Below are 20,272 nucleotides of genomic sequence, written 5' to 3'. Positions count from 1 at the left end.
TGCTGTTCCTGAGCTTCCCCCACCACCACCATCTGCAGAGTTTTGAAATTCTACAGCCTTGCCGCCTGGCAGAGATCACATGATCATCGCAGGCCCTGGGCAAAAGAAAATTAACTCTTTCTTAGCACATGATGAAGCTTTCAGAACTCCAGCCCTCCTCAGAGAGAGAGAAAAGGCCAAATTGAAGATATGTAAAGGGATGATATTAAAGTCAGTGAAGGAAGAGTGAGCCTTTAGGTGGAAGAGATGACAAGTTGCCTTAGTCCTAGGCTGAAAATCTCCTATGAGTTGGGGTAATAGACTGTAATATGAATATGCTAGAGTATTTCTTTAAATCGTAGACACTATGAATTGGGGAGATGATTGTTTGGATTTGTGGATTTGAGCAAAGGTATCTGTGATTGACTGAGTGAATGTTGAATTGGAAACTGTAATCCCATGATCCCATGAGATGTTTGAACAGAGACAGATGAGAAGAAGCCCTCTGTGTCAGTGAAGAAGAGAGAAAAACATCTCTATTCCCTGAGATGTAGAATCCTTTGCCTTTAGAGTTGTTTATCTTTAAAAAGGACACCCCAGTATGCATGAGTCCATGGCCCATATGTAGTCACGGGAAAGGCTATGTGATATGGGAGGTCCACAACTGCAGAAGTTCCTGGGCGGACTGCTGTTGTGAGAGTTAAAGGCCACAAGTAGACTGATTATTTTTTTTCTTGTGGAAAGTTACTAGAACAAATCAGGAGAGAGTTCTCTCTCTAAAAGGACTGAATGAAAGACTATTTTATAAGTGGTACTGACCTAGAGTTCTGAGCTTTGTCTCTTTCTGTTGTTTGTGGGAAAGTGAACAGTTTGTGGGCAGGGGAGAGTGTTTTGAAAGTTATATTTTGATTTTTTTATTTTCTTTTTTAGTGTGTATTAATAAATCTGTTTACCCTTAAGTTGGGCCTGTTTTGCCTTTTTTCTCCTAATCCTATCTCACAGCAGAAAAGATTTAAACCACTACACTAAATTTGGCAGAGACAGGTGAACGTGAAACCACTACATAATTGTTGTTTCTGCCCGGTTTTGGACTTAACCCAGCACAATGTGTAATCAACAAGGCACACCACGAATACTGAGGGAAAAGTAATCTTTCTGTAACTGGAGAAATCTTGCTGTGTACTATTCATTTTTTTGCCAGTAAAACACTGAAACTGAATATTTAGGAGATGGAGCAACTAATTTGGTAAAATATTGAATTCCATTGTTACAATCCTGTGGCTGGTGTTTTCTGGAATGCTACTTCATTTGCATGAGACTCTTGTGCAGACTTACTTCCTGTGGTTGGCCTGTATAAACAGCATGCATGCATGAGTTCCTAATCAGATCAGACCAGCTACAACCAAGTCTTTGCTATTGTGGCTGTCAAATGAGAAGAGGAAGGCCCACAAGGCAGATAGCCTGGTGAGTTTGTTACAGACCATCCAACCAGGATGAAGAGGCAGATGAAATATTCTGTAAGAAGCTGGGAGAAGTTTCATGATCACTGGCCCTTGTTCTCATGGGGACTTCAACTTACCAGATGTCTGCAGGAAATAGAGCAGAGGAAATAGTGTAGGAGGTGGGTGATGTGGTATTTGGAGGCCATCTTGGGCACAGCAATCATGAAATGAAAGTTTTCAATTCTCAGAGAAGTAAGGAGGAAGATCAGCAGAACTGCTACCTTGGACTTCCAGAGGGCAAACTTTGGCCTGTTGAGGGGGCTGGTTGCGAGAGTCCCTTGGAGGGCAGTCCTGAAGGGCAAAGAAGTCCGGGGTGGCTGGATATTCTTCAAGAAGGAAATCTTAAACATATAGGAACAAAAAGACAAGCCAATGGGGAAGGAGACCAGCCTGGCTGAACAGAGAGCTTTGTCCAGAACTCAGGAAAAGGAGAGTTTATGCCCATTGGAAGAAGGGGCAGGCAACTCAGGAGGACTACAAAGATGTTGCAAGGTTATACAGGAAGAAAATTAGAAGGGCCTAAACCCAACTAGAACTTAATCCGCCCCCTGCTGTAAAAGATAACTTAAAAGACTTATGGTCCAGACCCTGCACCAGCTTTGTTGTCCTTTGGCCATACTCCAGCATATGTAGTGTGGGGCCAAGAAGTGAACGTACTTTAGGTGCGGCCTCACCAGTGCTGAATACAGGGAGACGATCACTTCTCTAGTCCTTCTGGCCACACTATTGCTGATACAAGCCCAGACAACATTGACCTTCTTGGCCGCCTGGGCACATTTCTGGTTCATATTCAGCTGCTTGTCTACCAATACCCCGAGGTCCTTTTCTGTCAGCTTTCCAGACATTCTTCTCCAAGCCTGTAATGTTGGATGGGGTTGTTGTGACAAATGCTATTCCCTTGTTGAACCTCATGTAACTGGCATCATCCCATCAATCCAGCCTGTCCAGACCCCTCAAAACCTTTCTACCCTCAAACAGATCAACACTCCCACCCAATTGGTGATGTCTACAAACTTACTGAGGTTACACACAATCCCCTCATCCAGATCAATAAAGATATTAAACAGAAGTAACCCCAATACTGTGCCCTGGGGAACACCATTTGTGAGCAGCCACAGACTGTGACTAGCAACCAACACACCCTTCACCAAAAACTCTCTGGTCATGGCCATCCAAACAGGTTTTTATCCAGCAGAGAGTACACTTGTCCAAGCCATTAGTAGCCAGTTTCTCCAGGAGAATGCTGGGGGAAAGGATGTCGAAGGCTTGCTTTACTTATGTTCAGGTAGACAACATCCCAGCCTTTCCCTCATCTGCCAAGCAGGTCACCTGTTGGGGTACAAATCTCCCTGGGCCCCATTCACACAGGCCCAGGAGTGTCCAAAGATGTGAGGACTGAGTTAGAACCTTCAGAAAAACTAAGATACATAAATCCACCCAGACATGAGGTAGAAATGCAAGTTTAGTTTTAAATAAATAGAGGATCTTAAGTGCCTGTATTTGTTAGTAAGAGAAGCCCTAAAGCCAAGTTTAAAGTTCAAGTAGCTTTGCCTTTTGCAAATATAGATAAACTCTAGACATAATGAAAATAATGTAACCTTGCTATGCATTCTTACATAGAACAGATAGAGCTATATATGTAGAATTGGTGTAAGAATTTGCGTTTGTCTTCACACATCAATCTTAACTTAGGATTGGTCCAGCAAGGATGTAGGAAATTCATGTAAGTACCTAATTGGCTAAAAATAGAAGTAAAATGTACTACTCCGAGAACAAACACACACACACAGGACTCACGAAAACACTGATGCCACTGTTGTTGCTTCTGCAGCTGCTACTGATAAAGACACTCAAGGGACAGACTGCAGGGGATGCTGCTGCTGATGGGGCCACTACTCTGCTTCTACTTGGGATTTAGAGACTATGTTAGAGGCTTTCTGCATACTGACTTGGACTGTAACAACTTTGCCTTCATGAGACTGATTTAGCCATGCAATAAAAGACTTTGCTTTTACAACTTCCTATCACCTTTGTCTTCAATGAAGACACCCCAGAAGCTTGACAGTCACCCTTTCATAAAACGAGACCAGGTTAGTCAAGTAGGACCTGCCTTTCATTAACTCATGCTGGCTGGGCCTGATTCCCTGATTGTCCTGTATGTGCCATGTGATGGTAATTAAGATGATCTGCTTGGTAACTTCCCCCTTCACTGAGGTCAGACTGATAAGCCTGCAGTTCCCTGGAAATGACAGGAGGTATGGCCTGAATTTTAACTGAAATAACAAAACACCTTGTTGTGGTTTGAGAGACAGATGTCTGCCCAGGAAGGTGGGAACCTTCCTGGAATGGAAAATATGACCCCCTTCCCTCCAAATTATTATAACTTTGAAATTATGGGTCTTTCAGGCAAAGATATAGGAAAAGGAATAACAGTTCTTCACTAGTGTGTATATATATGACAAGGCAAACAAACAATAATAGCAGCAACAACAAACAAAACCAAAATCCCAATAATAGCCTTCTCTGGCCCGTCAACCACTTTCCCCTCCCATGTAGTTATGACCACGGCCGTCAGGAGTGCTGTTGGCTCCAGGTGAGGCAGGGCTGGTGCCATGATTCCCCTGTGGCTGCAAGGGGCACTGTGGAGCAAGCTCGGCCGCCTCTCCACATGGCAATGGTGCCTCAGGCGACAGGAGACAGAGGAGGTGGCTCCCCTTGCAAAACTCACAGGAAGCAGCCAGTCTCAGTGCCACTCCGGGAGGTGAGCTGGACTGTAGCAGTAGCCTCAGAGGAGTGGGCTGGAACAGCAGAGGAGAGAAGACTCCAGGGGTGGTGAATCGAAGTGTAGCAATAACTCCGAAGTTGTGGCAGAAGCAGTGGGGGGTCTGGGCGGACGTAAGGTATAAAGCTAAAGTGTAGCAAAAACCCCTGAAGCTGCGGCAGAAAACAGAGGAGAGCTGGGCTGCGGATTGCTCCCTTGCGCAGCTCACCAGGAACAGCTGGTCCTGAGGTCAGGCCACTGCGCAGAGGGAACGGCCTGGCGGGGGGGTGCTCCGGGGTCCTGGCATCACAAGCACCAGCTCTGGGCTCCCAAGCAGCAGAGGAGCAGAGAAGCAAGCTGGCAGGCCCTGGTCACAGTGCTGAAAGAGAAAGAAAACCAAGAGGGGAAAAAACCAGAAACCACAGGGCAACAGGATCTCAGGTCAGATTTCCCTACTGTGCAGTGTGGCCACCATGTTGATCACCCCCATCGGAAGGAAGAGCAGCCCCTGGTCCCCAACCACCGGCAGGATCCCAGGCCGCCCTTCACCCATCGCGATATTCCCAAGCCAGTGGGGGAGCAGTAACAATTCCAGATACAATACAAAAACAAAACCAAAATGGCTATGAGATACGAACCATCCTCAAGACACACTTTAAATTACTTAGGTGCTGCCGGTGTACAAGGGTCCTCCATTCTTCACCCTACCAAATCCTTTCCTGGAAAAATAGACCCAGAAGTGCCTATACTGGAAACAGTGCCTTGATGTGTAGCAACCTACATGGCTTTGTGAGGTCTGCTGTGTTAAGTCTAGGTCACTGGCAAGTCTTCAGTTTGCTTAAGAGAAGTATAGAATCATAGAATGGCCTGGGTTGGGAGGGACCTTAAAGATCATCTAGTTCCAAGCCCCCCTACCATGAACAGTGATACTGTCACTAGACCAGGTTGCTCAGAGCCCCATCCAGCCTGGCCTTGAACACTTTCAGGGATGGGGCATCAACAATTTCTCTTGGTAATGTTCCAATGCCTCAGCACCCTTATGGTTATATATTTAGGACAGCTGAAATAACAATATGACGCCAATCTTCTTGGAGGGCATATAGCAACATTTATTAAAAAGCACACCCTTTTTATACACTGTTCCAATGCAATTGGACATGATTGGTCATTCAAGCCAACACCTTTTCATAAACATCTTTGCAAGTAAACAAGTTGGAGAAACAGCAGTTACAGGGATTAGAAATTGTTTGGAATGTCTTCTCCCAGCTCCTCCAGAGCAAATGCCTGGGAAAGTCTGACTTGCTTTCCCACAGGCTCTGCTGCTGCCTGATGCTTGAAAATTTCTCTTTGACCAGGCTGCCAGCATCCACACATCCTCACAGTAAAGAATTTTTTCCTAATACCTAAACCTACTCTCAGTTTAAAGGCATCCCCCCTTGTCCTGTCACTACATGCTCTTGTAAAAAGCCTCTCTCCATCTTTCTTGTAGGCTCCCTTCAGGTACTGGAAGGCAGCAATTAGTTCACTCCAAGGTCTTCTCTTCTTCAAGCTGAACAAACCCAACTGTGTCAGCCTTGCCTCATAGGAAAGGTGCTCCATCCCTCCCATGCCTTAAAGACTTAGAAATAAAACAACATACTTTCAAGACAATATTATTAGTATAGGAGGTAATATAAAGGCTGGTCTTTATTGGAGGCCTTCAAGGGGCAGATATGGAAAAAGCCCACCCCCAAATGGGGTGAATATAGTTTTATAAATTTAGCAAATTAACATAACTGACAAGAATCACCAATTAGAGACAAGTTATGAAGAAATTCCCCCTTTTTTGGTTCCACATCTTTGGTAGCCCTCCTTTAGATAGGAACTAAATTTTGTTTACGAAAATGTGTCTCAAAGAGCTGGTTTCAACCTTGGCTTCCTAGTGAATGGGAAACGGCTTCCCAGCCTTGGACCTCTGTTGGAGTCCATGTTTCCATGGATCCTCCACAGAGAGTGAAAAGTACAGAGATAGAATTAAAACCTTTAGAAAAATTAGAATATATAAAAGCTTTAGATACATAAAGCAGAAATCTAACCCTTAGCTTTAAGTTTTACATGCTCTAAGTCCTAGTTGTCAGTGTACAAGGACAGAACTTTAGGCCTAGTGATAAAGTACAGACATAACAAAAATAGAGTAAAATACTGTTTATAATTTTAGTATGAGTTTTATGTACAACAAGGTAGAACCTTATGCTAGTAAGATAGAGTTTTACGTTAATAGATATGCTATGTGCGTAGGTTTTGACGCTGATTTTCGTAGTTTTACGAACTTTAGAATTGTACCTAGATTGGTTAGTGTGTAGATAAAAAATATGAATATGCATTTTGCAATTTGGGATAAAAAGCCTCTGTGTCAGTCGGTCAGTGGAGGGATTGATTGATCAATCCGATCTATCGATCCAACCTCCACCTCCTGCAGCCTGAGGAAGGAGCCTTGCTAGGGAGCCGGATGGGATTCTAAAGGTATCATCTATTATTGTCTGGCATCTGGGCCCTGGGGTCCCTTCCCCCTGCGAGGGTGCGGGACCCCAGGGACCCCTCCTTGCCCCTGCGATCCCGTCCCTTCCCTTTCCCCCTCCGGCGTTTGCCCCGGAACTCTGTTCAGGGCTGCTGGGGAATCTGCGAGGGTCCGGGACCCCGGGACCTCCTTCCTGTCTCTGCAACCAGGAACTGCAAGGTTTTGGGACCCCTGGGACCCCTCCTTGTCCCTGCGACCCTGCGTTCGGGAACTCTGCCAAGTTGGGGACCCCCCCATTGCCACTGTGATCCCCGCGGCCGGGACCCCTGTCTGGGATCTGTGATCTTGTGATCCTTTCTGTTATTGTGACCCTATGGTTGGAAAACTGCTTGGGGTCAGATGGGAGGCTGATTTACCTAGAGGCTGTAATGTCAGATTTATGCTTGCTTATAGTCTTACTAGTTTTGCTTGTTAGGAATTCTATGCTTTGTTTGCTGTTTCATTAAGAGTTTTGTGTGTTAAGATTTCTATGTTTTGGTTATTGTTTTATTTAGACTTTGCTTGTTTATGTTTATAACTGATCGTATTGTAAGACCACTCTTAGAACTCTCGCACCTTCAGATACATGCTTTTGTATAAATAAATTACTCTATTTAGATACTAAAATGCTGTAAGACCTTTTAGAGACTTTATACCCGTAAAACGACCTAGGCAGACCTCCAGCTTGGATCCTCTGGAATGTGTTTTGTCTTTCTGCCTATCAGGGTAGGGAAAAATACTGGGCTAGCCAGGAATAATAGGTTAAAGAGCTACAAATATATGTGTAAAGAATATAGAGAATATATAAAAGGAGAAAAGGCAAAAATCAAATTGGCATCAATTTCTCCCTTTAGAGATGTGACAAGATTTCATCTTATCTAGTCTCTACTCTTTACATTCAACCACAGCATTGCATCATACAGCCAGCTATAATGCAAAAATTAACACCAGATATAAGTAGTATGAACAGTTCCTTTTATCCAAGCCCAGGTCAGTAACCATGAGGTGAGTGTATGGAAGATATATTCACAGTTCAATGAGCCTTTTGAAAGCTACTCGATATAGAATTTGACTTTGCTTCCAAATTTCAACCAAATCCTTATTAATTGTTTCACTCTGGTCTACATAAAAACAGCAACTAGTGTTAATGATTTTGTGGCTAGTAGGAAATTGAGAGCCATTCTGTTCTGCAAAACTATATCAGACAAATATTGGACGAATTCTTGTAAGGATGAAATTGCATCTGAAGTTTGCTTTTCAATATGTTCAATAACAGCTGAGATGTTAACAATTGCTTTCTCTAGTTTCATTACTCCCAAAGAGTGAATGAAAGCTCTGATTACACTATGGAAAAGTGTGGGATGCTCATTGAGGGGATTAATGGATCTTTTCATCTTCCTCATCCATCCATTTGGATCCTCAATGTGATCAAATATTGTTATGTTTGGAATTACAGCTCCAAGGGCACAGGTCCGATCTTTGGGGGGCAAAACTCACCAGGCCTCATTTTTCGCATATCCAATACCACCCCAACAAGTTGTTCTTCTTAAGAGTTTTGGATACATTTTGGACTAAAGCCACATGCAAATTTTGGGACCAAACCTGAATCATGGTTACCAACTGTGCAGATAACAGGTACAAAAAGAACTATTTAAATCACATAATCCTGATTTGTATCAGTCTGTTTTCCAGTTCTTTCAGGAGCACAGGTCTTCTTGACTCTGGAGTAGTGAATTCAGGGTTTTCTGCCAGCAACTTTGGCTTCAGTGAGGGTAGTCAGGACTTGGAATGGTCCTATTCACTTATCTTGTAAAGGTCACTCTTCCACCATTTAACATAGACTCGATTTCCAGGCTGGAACAGATGAGCAGATGTGTCCAGTCCTATAGTGATCTGAAAAGACCAGGTGCCAGCTACTGGGAGGACCAGGGTAAATGGAATTGGTGCCATCTACTGGAGTCAAACTGGGGGCGTAGGAGACCCTGACCTGTGGTGTCAGCTACTGGAGCAAGTGGTGGGGTTCTCAGTGCCAGCTACTAATGCGACCTGTGTGTGTGAAAGTGAAATTTGTTGTCAGCTACTAGTCAGACTAAGGGTATAGGTGCTGCACAGACAGCAGTGTCAGCTACTGGAGGGGGGGGGGTCAGCATCAGCTACTGGAATGAGAGGGGGGTCTTCTATCTTCAGCCACTGGGTAGGGAACAACATGTGTCCTGAAAGCCAGATATTGGGGGAAATCAGCATCAGTGAGGCGAGTGAGAGGCTCAATGCCAGTTACTGGAGCAGGACTGTAGGTCACAGCTTGCATACCTAAATCTGGCTGCTGAGGAGCAGGGGGAAGTTGGGTGTCTATATCTTCCCCAAACCATCTGTGTGGGTATGCATGTGCAAGCATCTTCGCTAGCAAACTTCAAGCTGTACTTGCCAGCAAGTAGCAGAGGGGTCTTGGGTCTGGGCTGAGGCATTGGACAGGCAAGGGTTAATGCTGGTATGCCCATGGGGACTTGTGAATGTAGAATGCCCGGGGATGAGCTTGTGAGTGCATTCATGTTTGCTATCCAGCATCAAGCTCAATTATCCATGAGTAGACACCCATGAAGCAAGTAAGAGGGTCTGAGATTGGGGCAGGGCTACCAGGTAGACAGAGGGTCCATGACAGTACTTGAGGGATCCTCAAAAGTGTGCGTGCACTTTCACTAGTGACTTTGTATCTCTACCAGTCAGAGGAGAAAGGGGGCTTGGCTGTCTTATTTTTATGTTATATGCAGGTCCTGTATATTAGGTGCTGTTGAAGGCAGTGCCTTGTCTGGGGCAGTCTCTGTAACCAGCTGTGTCAGTGTGCTCTCTGTGTGTTTCTGGGATACATGTTCAGCTTTGCTGCTGGTTGAACCTGCAAACAAATGAGTGAGAGTTGAGTCTGTCAACCTGGGAAGAGACTCTGGATCCCCAGGATACTGGGCTGGGCTTTAGCAACTGGGCAGGAGGGAGTCCTGGGCTGGAGAAGTGTCTCGGTTTCAAGACAAATTTCAGGAGAAAACTCCCTGGAATTAACGTTTCCTCTAAAGAGAAGTATTGGCAATTGAGAGAGATGAGGAAGACTGATGATCAGAATCCAAATTTATTGTGGACTACATATGCTTATATACCATTCTAGGAAGGTTAGTAATTTTTTTTACTACAATGATTGGGTTAATCATCACATAAACAAACTTATACATTTTGCAACATCTCTTGCTTGCAGAAGTTCATTCAATTTTTCCTGTCAGCCAGTCTTGATTCAATCTTCAAAGCTCTTTGTTCTTGCCAAGGCATCCTGATAATCTGTTCTCTTATGCTAATCAGGTCCAAAGTACTGTCTGCCTTCTGTGACCCAATAGAGAGGGCCTCCATTAATCCCTTTTTGCCAATGAGAGAAATGAATACCCAGGTGAAAGTGAAAAAAATGCTGATTATTAAAAAAAAAAAAAGGGTTCCCACAAGGCACAGAAAAAGAAAGAAAAAAACAATTTAATAAATGCTAGATATTTGTTGCGGTTTGGATTTGGGGACATCCCCAGGGAGGGTTCCCCGGGAGGCCCCCGGGCCCTAGGTTCTTTGGTATTTGCATGCAGGCAGGCAAGGAGACTCTAGACGGCTGGTGAGGTGCTGATGAGATGAGGATTTATTTGGAGTCCAACCCCGGGAAGGCAGCATGGTCACTGAGGGAGAGAGGGGAAGGAAGGGGAGAGAGGGAAGGGGAGAGGGAAGGGAAGAAGGAAGGGGAGAGGGAAGGGAAGAAGGAAGGGGAGAGGGAAGGGGAGAGGGAAGGGGAGAGGAGCAGAGCCTCCAGAAGCCTCCAGGGCAAAGAGAGCGAGCCCTCTCTGTCTGCACCCTTTACAGGGAGAATTGAAATGGGCGCAGATTGATCCTCAGGCCTATGGGGTTACAGATACATGATGCTGCAGGGGAGGTTACAGACTTGGCATAAACCATACACTTTCCAGGGGTGAGCCAGAGCATACCATTTCAATAAAATGCAATTCCACAGATACTGAAATTGTGGAACCCTACCCACCTCTCCCCAGAAACCCAGTAACAGCCTTCTCTTAGCTGCAAGCTCTTTCCCCTTTGGTGTAGTTATGGTCGCAGCCAGCAGGGACGCTTAGAGATCCACAGCTGGGCAGGGCAGGTGTGATGATTCACCTGTGGCTGCAGGGGGCGCTGTGGCACAAGTCCAGCCATCTCTCAAGTGGCCAATGGTGGATGTGTTAGTGTAGGAAAACATATAACCACACGAAGGCGATCATATGCGGTTCTTTATTTGAGCGTGCGGGACATAGGGGCATACAGTGCCCAAATCTTGTGCCCAAGAATACAGAGTCGATTTGTGATTTTTATAGTTTCAAATTATACATATGTTAACTAACCTCCACCCCTAGATACTGGTTATCTTATTTCTTAGTTACTATCTTAAATCATACCTACTCTTTACCCTGGGTTATACTTGATTTGGTTAAAACAATGCTTCTCAATTATATCCTGGGCTGGAGTCACACTTGGCTCAATTAAAACAATAGTATGAAGCTAGTTGCAGAAGCTGATGTTTGTTCCAAAGCCAGACTGCTTAAAGTTCAGATTGTGCGTCTTCTACCTCCCCCCCCTCAACTACCCGCGGTTAACTTATACAATTTTTTTAACCTTCCACTATCAGATGCAGCCGGCGGTATGGGATGGGGAAGGGGCTTCCTTTACAAATTCACAGGGGGAGCTGATCCTTGTGCCCCCTCTGGATAGCAAAAGGAGCTGTAGCAGGAACCTCAGGAGAAGGAAGCTGGAATGGCAGGACCTTCCGGCAGGCACAGGGTGGAAAGCTGAAGTGTAGCACAAACCCGGAGCAATGGTGGAGGTACAGCGAGGGCTGGGCAGCAGCAGTCCAGCTCCTGAACACAGTAGGGAAAAGGGTCCCCAGGATTTCTCACTGTCACTGGCTGATTCTTCGGGTACGGTCTGTAGGGAGGGTGGGGGGGCAAGGAAAAAAACGAGGATGTTCCCGGGTCTTGGTGGAGCATACAATGGCTCTGGGCTTGCCGACAGCAGAGCAGCAAAAGCCAAGCTGCCAAGCTCAGTCACAGTGCCGAAGCAAAAAGCAAAACAAACAAACAAACAAACAAACAAAAAGAAGCAGGCAAAACCCACAGAAACAGCAGGATCCCTGGTAAGAGATACAGGACACATGTTTCCAGTTGAATAGCCCGTGCTGAAAAGGAAGGGCTGCCTCTTGCCCCACTCCCAACTCCCTCTGGAAACCCTGGCTTGGCTCCCATTCATCACGATAGTCCCAGAGAGCAGAAGTCACCCCAGGCACAAATAAAACAAAATAGATCAACATCCCCCCCAACGGTATGGGATAATAAACCATCCCCAAGACAAGGAGGTTGCTAGGCTCCTAACATCTCTTAACAGTATTTGCAAATTTAGTTGCTCTTCAAGCCTTTTATGCTTCAAAGTCTATATAAAGAAAATAAAGAGGAAATAAGAGGTGTAGTTTGGATTTCTTTGACTATCATAGAGATTTTTTCCACCTAAATGTAATTATTTAGGGGAAAAATGCTATACATTGTCTACCAAAGGCCTGAGGAGTACTTCATCTGCATAATGGAGAACTGAAGACACAAGTGAGGAGTGGGAGAAAAGTTTAAATTTCTGAAATAGTAGTATGATTCATTTAGTATTGTCTTGCTGTGACCAGACAGTCTGTTGAAGAATTGATCTCAAATAACAGTAAGCCATACCTGTTTCAAAGGGATTCCTGACTATTATCAGTGACTTTTCCCTCCAGGGACATGTATTAGACTTTCTTTTTTCCTTTCAGTGGTTTATCATTCTTTGAAACATAGTAGGGTCCATTTATTCACAAAAATCAATGTAACTACACTGGTCTAGAGCACTGACCTTGGCTGGACACCAGATGCCCACCAAGCCACTTTATCACTCCCCAGCAGGACAGGGGAGAGAAAATAAGATGGAAAACAACTAGTAGGTTAAGACAGTTAACCAAAACAAAAAAAGTGAACAATTACACTCACATAAGGAAAGAGGAAAAAAGTTTATTCTCAACTTCCCATCAGATAGCGATGTCCAACCACTTCCTGGGAAGTAGGGCTTCAGCATGTGTAGCAGTTGTTCCAGAAGGCAAACACTGTAAAATACCAAATTCCCCCCCCCCCCCCCCAATTCCTCCTCCCTCCCTTAAGATTTTATATCTGAGCTGACATCATATGGTATAGAATATATCTTTGGTTAATTTGGGTCAGCTGGCCTGGTTGTGTCCCCTCCCAGGTTCTCACTCACTCCTAGCCTACTCATGGTGGGTGGAATGTTGGGAGACAGCACTGATGCTGTGCCAGTGCTGCTCAGCAGTATCCAAAATACTGGTGTGTTCTCAACACCTTTCCAGCTCCCAATGCAAAACACAGCACTGTGAGAGCTGCTATGGGAAAACGAACTCCATCTCAGCCAGACCCAATAGAACTGGTAAAAGTAAAAAATGAATCATGGATTGATATTGAAATTTGGGAAGGGAAGGTGTAGTGGCTTGACACTGGCTCAATGCCAGGCACCCATGAGAGTCACTCGCTCACCCTCCCCTGCCACAACTGGGCAGAGGAGAGGGACAAAAAAGTTAACAAAGGCTTCAGGAGTTGAGATAAGGACCAGGAGAAAACACTTCAAGGGCAAAACAGGCTCAACTTAAGGCTGCAAAGAGAAATTTATTACTAACAGAATCAGAGGAGGATAATGAGAAGTAAAATAAGCCCTTAAAACACCATTTCCCCCCAGCCTCTCCCTCCTTCCCACCAACAGTGCAGGGATACAGGGCATGGGAGTTTTGGTCAGTTCATCACTGAGATTTTCTTCAGCTGCTCTGGGAGAGGAGACCTTCCCCTGTGAGACGGTGAGGTCTGTGGGCCTGACATTGGTCTGAATTTAGGCCTCAGGCTCTGCTAGTGTCTGTGTGAAAGGTAAGTGAGCGACTTTCTCATGTTAGCCTGAGAAATCTTAAGGAGGAATTCAAACAAACCTTGGGAAGTGAGAAACCATCCACAGGTGGTGTTTTTCCAACATGTTTACTGGAAAGAAATGTTTACAAAAGGGTGTAGACGCTGAATAACCAATCATGTTCTTTGTACTGAACTACTCTATAAAAGTAGAATTTAGAAGAATAAAGTTTGCTCTCATCTTTACCATCATAGAGTGTCATGGTGTTATTTCTGTGCCGTCCGAAAACCATAGCAACATCTGGTGACCTGACGTTTTCGAAGAAGTTCAGCGCAACCGGGACTGATTCATGCAGCAAAGCTTGAAAATTCTACCTGCCTCCTCAGAGAGGTAAGCGAAATATTCCCACGTTTTTTTTCTAAAGAATGCTGGTCCTGCTGACCATGGAAAAAGATCAATCCTGCCAAAAGACAGCAGGTCGGACGGCACCCAGCACAGCTGGACTTTAATCTCTAGAACAGACAGCCGGGCAAAGGTTCCAAAAAAAAAAACAAACCTGGGGAACCAGCCTGAGAAAGGACAGCTTGTGCCTTTCCTGACAAAAGCAGCTGGAATTCTTCGCTGCCGACAGCTTGCCCAGCACTCCCCCGACCTCTTTCGGTTCTATCTGGCCAAGATCAAAGCGAGCGTCTGTAAGCCTCTCCCGGCCAGCAGAGACGGCGCTTCCTTGGCTTTTCCTTCTCCTTTCTTCATACCACGGATGGCTGGCAGTGGTTCCTGCGCTATCATCCACTGCGACTAGTCTGTACCGTGAGTTTAAAAGATGCTAGCCCGTCCAAGATACAGCTGGTCAGATTCCGACCCGGAGTGTGACACAACTATCCTTTCCTCGTCGGCGTGGCCCAGCATCTGGCCTGCGGACGGGACCGGGATCGAAAACCTTTGATCCCTCTGTATCCTTCTGTGTGTTCAGGGCAAAAAGTTCACTTTATGAGTGTTTTATGCTTTTAACGTTACCTGTGCTTGTTTTTATGATTGCCTGTGTGAGTTTAGGGCTTGTCTTTCTTTGTGTCTCTGTGTTTTAACTTTGTTCTTTTCCCTTGCGCAGGGGTGGGGGGTGCGGTGAGACAGGCATGGCAGCACGGATGCGACCTCCCTGTTTTCTCCCTCTCTCGCTGGGGTTTTCTCCCGCCCTACTCCAGGGCGCTGCAGCGGCTGCAAAATCTCTCGCTCGCTCGCTTTTCCGTACTCGGTCTCCCTCCCCTCCCCGCCAGCGCGCGGGTCAGGCGGGCGCGCAGGTCCCTTCCCCGCACGGTGCCGCTGAGACGGGCGGCTTGGAGCAGCTTTGCCTCTTCGTCCCCCCTTCCCCCCAGGGCGGGGAGGGGGGGGCCGCTGGCTCTCCGCTTGAGACAGGCGGCGGCGGGCTGAGCCCCGCCAAGCCCCGCTCCGTTGTCCCCTCTCCGTTTCCCCCCCATTTCCTTCCCGCGTGAATTTGCACAGCAAGTCGTCATAGGAATGGAGGAGCGGTCTCCTCGCTACTTTTCCCCCTTCCCCCTGCCATGAGCGGCGGGGTTCGCTCTCCCACTCCTTCCCTGCGGGCCGAGCGGCGACTGCGAATAGGGCATGAGGAACTTGCCGTTCCTCTAGACAGCTTATAATGCTGTAGGAGTTGCTTCGCTTGAATTTTTTTTTTACATAGAAATGGGGGCCACGTTTGTTTGGATTTCCCCCAGCTCTGCGGAGCGGCCCTGGGGCCATTGAGCCCCCAAAGCCCCACTCAGGGCAGGGCCAAATAGCTTCACCGCCTTTAAGGCAGGCAGAAGCTTTTCCTTTACAGAAAAATGGGGGCCACGTTTGTTTGGATTTCCCCCAGCTCCGCGGGGTGGCCCTGGGGCCCTTGAGCCCCCAAAGCCCCACTCAGGGAGGGCCAGTTAGCTTCGCCGCCTTTGAGGTGAGCAGAAGCTTTTCCTTTTAGAGGGACGGTTGATTTTTGTTTGGGTTTTTTCCCTCCCCCCCTCCCTCAAAACATTTCTTCTCAAGGCGTCTCTGTGAACAGAATTGGAGCCTTAAATGCCTGTTCATAATAGAAGAAAAATGACAAGAAATACAAAAAACAAATAAGCAACCTCTGTTGCCTTTCGCAGATAACACAAGTATTATTAATAATTCTACAGTATAACCATCAGTTATGAGTTTTAAGTGTTATCTCAGTTTTTAAGATATTTGATGTGAATTCACTGATATGATAAAGTTATCACAGTTCTACAGCCGGCTGCTACTGCTGCTGCTTCTGCTTCTTCTTCTCATGTACTTTGCTATTTGTCTATAATTGCCTGTAAGACACGTGTCACCCAAGAATTTTTCCTTGTTTTCTAGCTGTCTATGCTAGTTTTTCATTCATGATTTTTAAAATATTTTCAGATTTCCAGACAAGGTTATCTGAGATTGTAAGAATGCCTCCTCTGTCCTGACAGTTTGGGATGCAGTTCCAATCCTGGTCACAGACCGTCTCAGGAGCCTGCTGAGCTCAGAGCATCTCTACCCTGACAAATTTAGGAGGTGTCAATTACCATATTAGTTTTTTATTATAAGATTTTTAAGAAGCTTGTTTTTAAAATTGGTGTAAGGGATTCCTCTGCAGTTAGAGCTGGGCACTGGCCATGCCTTGGCTCTCTCTGGATGGGAATTGCCTGTTTGCCCAGATGTTTTAGCAAAAAATTACATATGAGTTATTTGACTCAACAATTTGACCTTTAAATATAATAGTTGAATTGATCTTTGAGGTGAACCTGGAATTCCTGCCCGGGAAGGATGAACAGGTGCCTAGGTCGTTGTACGGGTATATAAGTCTTTATAAGGTCTTACAGCATTTTAGTATCTAAATAGAGTAATTTATTTATACAAAAGCACATATCTGAAGGCATAAGAGTTCTGAGAGTGGCCTTATTCTACAATCAATTATAAACCTAGGCAAACAAAGTCTAAACAAGACAATAACCAAAACATAGAAATCTTAACACACAACTCTAATGAAACAGCAAACAAAGCATAGAATTCCTAACAAGCAAAACTAGTAAGACTATAAGCAAAGCACATATCTGACATTACAGCCTCTAGGTAAATCAGCCTCCCATCTGATCCCAAGCAGGATTTTTCAACCGTGGGGTCACAATCACAGAAAGGGAACACAAGATCACAGATCCCAGACAGGGGTCCTGGCCACGGGGATCACAGTGGCAATGGAGGGGTCCCCAACTTGGCAGAGTTCCTGAATGCAGGGTCGCAGGGACAAGGAGGGGTCCCTGGGGTCCTGCACCCTCGCAAGGGGAAGGAACGGGACCCCAGGGCCCAGATGCCAGGCAATAATAGATGATACCTTTAGAATCCCATTTGGCTCCCTGGCAAGGCTCCTTCCTCAGGCTGCAGGAGGTGGAGGTTGGATCGATTGATCGGATTGATCACTCGACCCCTCCAATCCCTCCGACCGACCCAGAGGCTTTTTATCCCAAATTGCAAAATGCATATTCATATTTTTTATCTACACACTAACCAATCTAGGTACAATTCTAAAGTTCGTAAAACTACGAAAATCAGCGTCAAAACCTACGCACATAGCATATCTATTAACGTAAAACTCTATCTTACTAGCATAAGGTTCTACCTTGTACATAAAACTCACACTAAAAATTATAAACAGTACCCTACTCTATTTTTGTTGTGTCTGTACTCTATCACTAAGCCTGAAGCTGTGTCCTTCTACACTGAACTAGGACTTAGGGCATGTAAGACTTAAGGCTCAGGGTTAGATTTCTACTTTATGTATCTAAAGCTTTTATATATTCTAATTTTTCTAAAGGTTTTAATTCTATCTCTGTACTTTTCACTCTCTGTGGAGGATCCATGGAAACATGGACTCCAACAAACAGGTTATCACTGGTAAAGAAACATTTCAGCTTTTGCATTTCCTGGGCTGATCAAAATTATTATCAAAAAGATAACATGCAACAATGTAACATTTATGTTATGAACCTGAAGAAAAAGTAATTATGAAACCTGGATGTTGAATTTAGACAATGGAGCCTGACAAGTTTGTTAACTTAAGGAGAAGATGTGCCTGTGTTTTATCATTAGCAGGTTCAGCAGTCATGTTACCCATCACCTTTGAGGAGTGAAAAGGGACATTGCATAGCCTTAGTGGCTGTCACATAGACTGCAAAGATGACCATGTGGTTGGAAGTTATGGAGACAACAGAAGTCCTGTGTCAGCAGCATGGTCCTGTTTTCATCGATCTTCCTCGAGTCACTCCCTGCTCCAGACTTCAAGAAGACATCCAGTGATGCTAAGGATCAACGTCTTGTCTCAATGGACTTTTCCTTTTCATGTGTTTTAATTTTATAGTAGATGTTGTTTTATTAAGGTTTTCCTACATAGATGTAGTTGTATTTTAGGTAATATTTCACGTGCCTTCGGTGTATGTTTTATAATTATTAAGGGCTGTTATTTCACTTTGTGGTTTTTGCCTTTCTGGTCATTGGGATCACATAGATATTTTTGGAGTCAGATATCTTTTTATTGATATTTTTATTAATTTTGTTATTCTTATTCTTTCTAGGTGACATCCTACAGGTATCATGGGCCAATTGAGTGAACGATGGTCCAATACTGCACATCCTGCAATGGGTCTCTGCCCTTTCAAACATCGCATGCATTTTTGCATTAAAAAAAAAAATAAAAAGGTCAACTCAGGTTGTCCAAATAATTGGAAAATTAAATCAGTTTGCTGTTGCAGGTGTAATGCAAGGAGCACTGTCCTTTGCTAAAAGGCAGGAAAAGCCCTTGTTATCTGAAAGGATGATTCCTAGAGTGATGGATCTTGACAAATTACACTGCCATTTTTGAGCAGGCTAATGATGTTTTCGTTTTTTCTGTATTAGAATTAGTAAATATCTGGGCTTGACACTGGTGCAGGGACATGGTTATGAAGGGTCAACACCAAATGCCACAGAACTTCCCTGACCATTTAAGTCGGTGCCCAATGGAAGTTCTATTTAGTGATTGCTTGATTACTAATGGGACTTCTGGTGTCATGTTTGTCTTTTTTCTCTTGAAAGGGCCCTGCAGGAGAGGACACAGACACAGATGCCGCCCTCAGCAAAAACTAAAAGGGGGAGATGTGGGCCTGACATTGGTCTGAATTTAGGCCTCAGGCTCTGCTAGTGTCTGTGTGAAAGGCAAGTGAGCAACTTTCTCATGTTAGCCTGAGAAATCTAAAGGAGGAATTCAAACAAACCTTGGGAAGTGAGAAACCATCCGCAGGTGGTGTTTTTCCAACATGTTTACTGGAAAGAAATGTTTACAAAAGGGTGTAGACGCTGAATAACCAATCATGTTCTTTGTACCGAACTACTCTATAAAAGTAGAATTTAGAAGACTAAAGTTTGCTCTCATCTTTACCATCATAGAGAGAGTCATGTTGTTATTTCTGTGCCGTCCGAAAACCATAGCAACAGAGGTCCCTTCCCATGGGAGACAGTTCTCCATGAACTTCTCCGGCATGGGTCAACTCTCACAAGCAGCAGCCATAGTGCACCTGCTGCAATGTGAGACCCTCCCATGGGCAGACAGTCCTCCCAAAACTGCTATGATGTGGTGTCTTGAGTTAAGCAACAACAACAAAAAAAAGTGTATTCTATTTCATCTGTTGAAAGCAGTTGGGGAGATGTTTTTCTTTATCTCTTGTAACTCCAGGGGGGAGGGGGAGGATGCCTTCTGATGATAGGCCAGCTGTTAAAACCAAGTGGGGCAATGTTTCTTATCTTTCACTACTGTCCACCCTCTGGGGGGTATCTTTTGTTAATGGGCCATTAAGGCTCACCAATGACATGACACATTGCATCATCCCATTGTGAGATGCTCTGCCCACTGGGAGGAGCCAAAGCCTTTCCACCGGCATAAAACCTGCAATCCCAAACACTAATTCAGCTGGTTTTCTACTGAATTATCGGGGAGGATTGGACCCATCTCACCAGCACTGGACCCTTTTTTCTACAGGATCATCTCTACTTCACAGAACAACATCTGTTACTCCAGGGGGATTTATTTAGACTGCTTCCAACACCCTGACCAACAGAGTGTCAGGTTGTATCTCTGTCAGGGTTTTCTAGGACTTTTGTTTATTTGCTTGTTTGGTTTTTTTTGTACTACTGCATTTGTATTTTAATTATTCCTAGTAAAGAACTGTTATTCCTATTCCCATATCTTTGCCTGAAAGCTCCTAATTGCCAAATTATAATCATTTGGAGGGAGGGGTGTTGTAGTTTAAATTTTGGGGGGGATCCCAAGGAGGGCTCCCCGGGAGCCCCCCGGGCTCTAGGGTCGTGGGCGTTCGCATGCTGGCAGGAAAAAAGACTCCAGACGGCTGCTGAGGTGCTGATGAGATGAGGGTTTATTCAGAGTCTTACCCCAGGAAGGCAGCATGGTCACTGAGGGAGAGGGGGAAGGGAAAGGGGGAGAGG

This window comes from Prinia subflava (assembly GCF_021018805.1).
Source record: "Prinia subflava isolate CZ2003 ecotype Zambia chromosome W unlocalized genomic scaffold, Cam_Psub_1.2 scaffold_39_NEW, whole genome shotgun sequence".
Lineage (NCBI taxonomy): Eukaryota > Metazoa > Chordata > Aves > Passeriformes > Cisticolidae > Prinia > Prinia subflava.
This window is presented reverse-complemented; position numbering follows the sequence as displayed.